Source organism: Macaca nemestrina, chromosome 6, assembly GCF_043159975.1.
Source record: "Macaca nemestrina isolate mMacNem1 chromosome 6, mMacNem.hap1, whole genome shotgun sequence".
Taxonomy (NCBI): Eukaryota; Metazoa; Chordata; class Mammalia; order Primates; family Cercopithecidae; genus Macaca; species Macaca nemestrina.
In genome coordinates this window covers 69,543,092-69,551,664 of record NC_092130.1, presented here as the reverse complement: position 1 = coordinate 69,551,664, position 8,573 = coordinate 69,543,092, and the positions used below count along the sequence as shown (strand labels likewise).

At 37.5% G+C, this 8,573-nt stretch overlaps 1 pseudogene; it reads right to left on the bottom strand.

The window, feature by feature from the left end:
• Window positions 1–3,617: 3,617 nt before the first annotated feature.
• LOC105471115 (bcl-2-associated transcription factor 1 pseudogene) lies at window positions 3,618–6,297 on the bottom strand (annotated as a pseudogene).
• Window positions 6,298–8,573: the final 2,276 nt, after the last annotated feature.

Here is an 8,573-nt window from a genome sequence, read left to right as displayed (position 1 = left end):
CTTCATCCTACGTTTCTTGGGATTTCCCAAGGCCTCTTACCTACTTGTCATGTTAAAATAACACAAACAGAGTTTTGTGAGATCATTCAAAGCATGGCTTCCTCTTCACACCAGCAAGGGCAATGAAACCACATGGAATGTCCCCATGTGACAAATTTGTACTTTGCTGTGACTTATATAATTTGTATACACAGTAAACAGGAGATATCACAGCAAAGGTCAACCTTGCTGGTACTATTGAAAGGTCTATGTCTCAGCATCTTAATTTATTAGTGGTAAGTTCCTTGGAGCTGTGGATTTTATGTTGGACAACTCCTCCTCCTTTTCCAAAAAAAAGACATCTGAACTCATTTGTTTACCTCTCTTTTCTTGCGAAATATTTTTCTCTACCACCTTTCTTTTTAACTTAGATCCCTGAAGCCTATCACCCAAGATCAGCAGCCTAAAGACCATGTTTAGTCTCTGTCCTGAGGTATTCGGGGTGGTGGCCAGAAGAGTGTCAAGAATGGTTTAGTTGAGCTGATGCTATGTATGGGAAAGTAATAGCAAAGACGGTAGCATGTTGTTAGAGCAGGTAGTCAGACAGACATGAACAGGGCAGGAGAGGGACCCCAACAACCAGGAATGTCAGGCAACAATCAGGGGATGGTCAAGAGGTTGTTAAACTGTCTCTCTAAAATAATAATTGGTTGCAGCCAGTGTCATGGAAAGGCAATCTTCCAAAAAATAAAATAGAAAACTGAAGCTTATGATCAGCAGCTTCTAGTTAAGAGCTCAGGAGTTTGGTGAGCAGGCTCAAGAATGAGCACTAAGAGGCAAAATTGCAGAGTTTAACTGGCCTATAACCTTCTAGGAACACATGACTGGTAAGGGAAAAACACCTCAAATGAGCAAAAGCACAACTTCAGTAAACACACTCTGCATGTGGCCTCACCCCAGTGCTGCCAGGCCACTGTGCATATGGACAGCCTGCACAAAGGAAAAGTCAAGGGAGGAGAGACACAAATCCAAGAACCATGCCAGTGTATAAAACCCCAAGTCAAGTGTCAAACAGGGAACTTGGATCTCTTTACTTTTTTTTTTATTATTATTATACTTTAAGTTCTAGGGTACATGTGCACAGCATGCAGGTTTGTTACATATGTATACATGTGCCATGTTGGTGTGCTGCCCCCATTAACTCGTCATTTACATTAGGTATATCTCCTAATGCTATTCCTCCCTCCTCCCCCATCCCCACAATAGGACCCGGTGTGTGATGTTCCCCTTCCTGTGTCGAAGTGACCTCACTGTTCAGTTCCCACCTATGAGTGAGAATATGTGGTGTCTGGTTTTCTGTTCTTGCGATAGTTTGCTGAGAATGATGGTTTCCAGATGTATACATGTCCCTACAAGGGACATGAACTCATCCTTTTTTATGGCTGCATAGTATTCCATGGTGTATATGTGCCACATTTTCTTAATCCAGTCTGTCACTGATGGACATTTGGGTTGATTCCAAGTCTTTGCTATTGTGAATAGTGCTGCAATAAACATACGTGTGCATGTGTCTTTATAGCAGCATGATTTATAATCCTTTGGGTATATACCCAGTAATGGGATGGCTGGGTCAAATGGTATTTCTAGTTCTTTATCCTTGAGGAATCGCCACACTGTCTTCCACAATGGTTGAACTAGGAACTTGGATTTCTAAAGTTGCCTGCTTGGCCCTTTTCCAAGTGTACTTTACTTCCTTTCATTCCTGCTCTAAAAAAATTTTTTTGATGTCTAACCAAGTAACTGTTATGTATTTATTTGTATACAATAAAAGGGTCATGAAAATTCTGTGTTGGGAATCACATCCATGTTGCTTTCACATGTAAATAAGTATTCTTTTGAACAGGAGAACATTAGTTATGTCCTGATTAATGCAATACATACTTTCTTTGGCAGGTATTTCCTCTGCTTTAATAGACAATTTCAGAAAGACATGTTAAGGGGGAAAAATCACATAATACTAAGGATCTGAGGGCCATAAACATCACATATGTTGAGTTTGCTTTTATTTTGTTTCCAACAGCTCTTAACCAATGTCCTTGGCTATAATCTAGGTGCTAGATGCGTTGCAAATCCTCGAAAGTGTTTAAGATGAAAGAGCAATACACTTAAGATCTTCAAAAGTTTACATTAACAGAATAAGCATTAGCTCCTTTTAACACACACAACTAAATTAACAAATAAATGTGTCTACTTTTATATATGCCCATAAAGCAGACAGACTTAACATTGAAATTTACTATTTTAGATTTTCACTCCTTTAAGAGCTATCAATATAGACGCAAAAGATAGTTCACATTTGAAAAATTATCTATCTGAAGAATAGAACCCTTAAGAGGAAAAAGAACAAGTCATTTTACAAACTGCAACCGAAATAGGGGAGAGAGAAAAAAAAAAAAAAACAAGTTAGATCAATGCGGCAACAAGCTTCCTGCCAAAACTTTTATTGGTGACATTTGAAAAACAATTTTCTTAAAATACTATTAATGAACAGTATGTTGTGTTTCTCTATTTTTACTAATAGTTACACTACAAACTAATGTTCAGCTCAAATAAATAAGTAAGATATTAAATCAGATACTAATTTATCAACTTATTCTGCAGGATAAACCTCCCCTATACCAACCACAGGATTACAGTTTTTCTTCTGTTTAAAACTAGGATGTTCAGTAGAAATGGGGTTTCCATTTGCAGTATTATTACAAACCAGTTTCCTCTCACAAATAGCTAATATCTAAGACCATGACTCAAACTATCAAATAGGAATAGAAAGAGAACACTCAGTTTTGAACGCAAATAGAAAAAGCTCCTAAGAATCTTCTTTATAGGCCACTGCTTGCTTTCAGTAAAAATAACATTTTCTTAAAACTTTTCGATCTAATTTTTAATAGCTTGTACTTTTTAGCTACTGACAAAGCTTTTTTATTCCTCCTTAATCATTTGCTCAAGTGTTAAACGAGCTTAGTTTACCAAAGTAACAACTTTTTGTCTGTGGTATACTTCAAAAATTAGTCGCCCTACAATGTAGTGTCTTCAAATTAAACAGATGTATACAGTTAAAATAATTAGTGTAGTCTCTGTAAACAATTTCTGTTCTGGGATTTACATGTAGAGCTAATGTTTACTTCAGAATAAAACATTGACAAACAGGGAAGGCAGAGAATCAGAACTTTCACAGAGCTGTGCTTGACCATATTTTATAGACAAAGCAGAATTACAATGCATGTAACAAAAATGTTACAAGTTTTTTTTTAAGTTGATAGTTACAAATATGGTACGTAACAATTTTCTGCTTTATTTCAGTACAATTTTCAACATACAGTCTACTATTTCTCAAGATATTTGAAGACTTAAAACAAAATTTCTATAGACTACTTGCAAACAGTAAAATTTAAGTAAAATGCTTACATTCTTATTCGAAAACAAAAATCAGGTAAAAAAAAAAATGGTGGGTGCAAGTTCTGCTCTGTTGTAATCTTACTTCATATCTGTTATTCCTTTTCTTCCTTGCACCTGTCCTTCTTTTCTTCATTATATTCCACGGTCTCTTCTTTATCTCCAACAATCCCATCCCTTTGGTATCTGTCATGAGTCCATTTAGGACTGCTAACTGATTTTTTGAAGTTAAAGCGCCCTCTGCCACATTGAAAAGTACCACGACCTTTTCTTCTTTTGGCCCAATAATCCACACCATCATCCCTGTCGTCATGCAAGAAGTACTTTTTGCTCTTTGGGGTATATTCTGGATCCTATTCCTCTTCCTTCAGTCTCTTTTGAATGGTAGTATTTGAGTTGTTTGGACCAGTATTTGTGCCAGCAAAAACTCCTCTGGCTCTTCCTCTGCCTCTAATTCGAAAAAAGGTTCTTCATGGTCAGCTAATTCCTGCAAAACCTGAGTATTCTTCCATTTCATGGTGAATTTTAAATTTTTCTTCTCTTTCCTTCTTACTCTCCTTTTCTTCTCTAGAACTGGGAGAAGAAGGTGATGCTGAAGAGGATGAAGATCGAGAATGATCTTGCTCTCTACTTTTATGCTTACTCTCATCTTTGTAAGATTTGTATTCCTTATAATCTTTTGGAGTTTTTTCCTGCTTTCTTGATCCACTGGATTCCCTGGAGCCCTTGGAATCTCCCTGTTCTTTACTTCTTTCTTTTCTACGGCCATCAATGTCATGCCAAAAGTCAGCAGAGTCACACCTTAATTTTTATCTCCCTTTTGATTTTCTTCTTTAAAAACTCTCTCTTCCCCTGCTAAACGGGTATGCTTCCTCAGGGTACTTGGTGAGATGTCCATTCTTCTGTGTATTTCAGGGCTCTTTTGCCGAGTATTATGTTCTTCAGTGGCTTTCTGATGCGAAGTGAACCGCTCGTTTAGGGTCATTGCAGCTGACTTGAAGTATTGCTCTTCAACATGATGAACCAAGGACACAATGTGTTGAATAAATGACTCTGAAGTGCTGTTGCTGGTCAAAGATGGATCAGAATTCTTGCTCCTTCTTGACAGAATGGACAAGTGTACTAGCGAGCTGTCTTTAGTCAAGGAAGCAGGTCTGTTAGAATCATCAAGAGGAACGCGTGCCATTTTGAGTCTGAATTCAGGATGATGAGAATCACTAAACTATCATTTTGATCCTAAGTGGGTTTTCCTCTCTGAAAGTAGACTTTTCTCATGCATCCAGATTTTTTTTTTTTTATGCATCCATATTCTTGTGTAGAGGGGGACTGTAATCAAAGTGGTCTTTGAGCTTTTCAGACTTTACCTGCTCAGGTGACTGAGTTTCTTTCTTTACTGTTATTCTTTCAGAATTTTTGTCTTCTTCTTTGTGCTTATCTTTTGTAGTGCTAGGCGTTTCCACTACATATCCAGTCTGTTTAAGTTTACAATTTTTTTCTTCTCTAAATCCATCACTTTCTCTATTGCCTTTCAGTGAAACTTTGGACTTATACTTGAGTCCTTCCACCTCAGTATTCCAGTGAGATGCAGTAGCAAAACTTTTACCCTGATCTGCGAGGACTGACTTCCTGAACTGTCTGTAATCCTCTTCTCCTCTATGTCATCCCCTTCTGAATCATTAAACTTCTGTTTTCCAGACTCTTTATCAGTGAAGTAATCTAGAGCTTCCTGATCTCCCCATTCTCCCTCTGCCCTCCCTTTCTCTGATCCTGTCTCTTCTGAAGCCTCTTTATCACTGTTATTAGCCCTAGCAAGCAGGAATACTCTAGACTCTTCATCTGTGAACCTTTTAAAGAACTTCCCAGTCTTTTGAGTTTCCTGATCTCCACCATCAGGATAAAATGAGGAATGGCCCCTAGACTCATCTTTTGGAACATTCTGTGGTGCAATTGTCTTTGCAGGACTTCTTCGTGAAGGGATGTGATTAATTGGACTATTCTGAGAAGGATGATATTGACTACATCCATTTCCAACAGAACCAGAACCAGACCTTTCAGGACTATGCTGAATGGAATGTGAATGCTGAGAAGGAGTATTTTTTGCAGAGTGAACCGTACTGAGCATGGGAGGATCAGAGCAAGATGAACTCTGACTAGGTGGTGTAGCAATAGGTGAAGGACTATGGGGTGATCTGGGACTATTATCATAAGTTGAAAGGCCAGGCCAAATATCATCAGATGTGGCTGACGACTTATTAAATTCATTGATAGACTCAGATGGGTCATGTTCAAATGTATCTTTCGGTTCCTCCTGTGATTTACTTTTCAACAAATTCTCTTCTTGGGGTTCCCCTTCAGCTTTTTTGGTTTGTTTTTCCTGAGACCCTCGTCTTGTCTTTTAGAAACAGGAGATTTGCTATATGGGGATGAAGAAGGAGAAGAGGATGATCTTGGAGACCTAGAAGATCTATATGACCAGCGAGATCTGCTTCTGGATCTTTGAGAAGAAACAGATCTTCTTTCTGGACTCCTGGAACGTGAACGACCTCATCTAGGACTCCTAGAGTGCCTTCTATTCCAGACAGGTCTATAACCACCTCAATAATATCTACCTCCTCCTCCTTGATAAAACCCTTTTCCCCTTCCTCTGTACCCATAAGATTGTCTCATTCCTCTATTATTTCTGTAATCACGATGATAATCTCTAGAATACATACGATCTCTACTACGAGACCTTGAATATGTTCTGGAACGAGACCTAGAACTGTATTGCTTCTTTCTAGAATGAGATATTGATCTATATCAAGAACTAGACTGTGATCCAGACTTTGACCTTGAAGAATGTGATCTAGAATTGGAGCAAACCATTTCTTTTTTCCTTGGGTTTATGCAGGATCAAGAAGTCAAGTGAAGCCTTTGAGATACTCTAAAAATACTTCCTGGAGAGAATGCTCTGAGAATTTAAACTCTAAATTCAAATTCCTGACACGCCAAATTGTGGCTCCTGGGATTTATCTCCATTGCAACTTAACAGTGGCCATTTCCCAACTCAAGAATGTGAGGAAAACCATAGAGGTACCTTTGACGCACTAGCTCGGCTCCGTCACTTCCTCCTGCTATAAAACTTTTTAATAAACTTTCACTCCTGCTCTAAAACTTGCCTCAATCTCTTCCTCTGCCTATGCCCTTCAGTCAAATTCTTTCCTCCTAGGAGGCAAGAACCAAATTGCTGCAGACCTGTACGTATTCACCACTGGTAACAGTGTGACATTATTTTCCTGTGGTTTCCACAGGAGCATATGGGAAAATACAATGCTCTCTGATCTAGAAGATATGGGTTCTCTTCCTCAATCTACTACAAACCAGTTGTGGCCTCTAGAAAAGTGTGAAATTTCCCTAGGCTTCACGGAATCATATATATATTGAGCTAGAATAACCATCACATTTTGTAATTGAGACCCAGAGGCCTAAAGTGATTTGCTTGAACTCTTACTACTAGACAAAGGGAGAATAAATTCATTCCAAAGCACTTTAAGACTTAGAGGTGAGACAGAGTATGATTCATTTAAAAAACAAATCTCTTGTTATTCTGCCAACAGCCCACTGCCTGAAGTCAGATTGGGTATGAAGGCCAATTCCCTTAGTTATGAAACTTGGATAAATGTTTTGCTGCATGTGATAACAAATAAGTAACTTAATTATCTAAAATATGTTTAAATTTACCTAGGTTAACATTCAAGTAAAATATCCTGAAGACTGTGAGAAGGTTTCTAGTGCCCATGAAAAAACTGAACCACCAATGCACACATCACAGATTTCAAAATGGGAAAATGAATCATCAAAGGGAAGGAGTTCAAGAACAAAGTCTAAGATGATACTGAATTTTGATAGGCAGAAGCAGAAACTCTCAAGAAAACTAGAAATCATTATCAGAAAAGTAATAAAAAGAAAGTAACCAAAAAAAAAGCAATCAAAAAGAAAGACAGAATGTACATTTGCTGGGCATTTACCATGTGTCAAGTATCATGTTTTATACTTTCTCATGTTTTCTCATACAATATTCGAAGCAACTTAAGAGGTTCAGATGGTCAACCTCACTTTGTAAATGAAAAACATATACTTAAGAGAGGTGAAGTGACTTGTCTAAGGTCACGGCTAGTATATGGTAGAGCCATTATTCAAATTCAGATTTGTCTGTTTGACACAAAATACTATGGTTTTGTACTGTAACTCTCTTGCATTTAGAGCCGGAAAGGGTAGAACTGGTAAAAACAAAGAAAACATTGGTTTGACTTTTTTTATTTCTTGTTGATATTTCTATTAATAGCATATAGCTCCTTTCTTCTTCAAAATATGTTTATATATCTATTCAATCTTTCTTCTTTTTCCCTCTGTCCATCTTCATAAACATACCTGCATTTCTATATTACTCCTTTATATTTATCCAAAAACTACTCTTTCTTCTTCCTCCTTCTTTACTCATTCAAGATTTAGTGGCTTGAACTTCTTTTTAAGAAAAGAAGATACTATAATCATATTGACAGTTTAGTAACATTATTCTGAATACAGTAATCTCAACAGTGACTACAAGTAGAATATGAGATACAGGGATATTTCTTTTGAGGCTCTTCCTGAATGCTATTAAACTCTAAATGTTTGAGTTTCATGCTCACCAAGATAACATCAGTTCTTTTCCTGGCTACCTGAGAGTCAGATATGTCCACAGATCCTTAGCCTGTTTTCCTTGGTTTCTGCCAAGTAAGCTCTTAGACTGCTGTATTCTCCCTACTTCCCTCTTTATGCAATTTCTCTTTCTTAATCCAAATTCCCACTATTGCTCTCACTACTCAATCTTTTAGGAATTCCCATTCCAAGATTAATAAACTCATATCTTCATAATCTTTACTTTGTAATTTCCTCAGTGCTTATAATTTACTACAGTTTAGTTTTTCCCAGGGAAAATGGCTTCCATGAATTGAATCATTTTCCAATATTCCATGCACATGAAGACCCTAAGATGGCATCAGGATCCTCGTTTTTCTCCACCGCCACTTCTAGATTACGCTTCTCTTCTCTTGTTATACCTCACCTCCAAACCTTTCTCAGTCATTCTCACTTATTATTTATTAAAGCCTTTGGCCTTT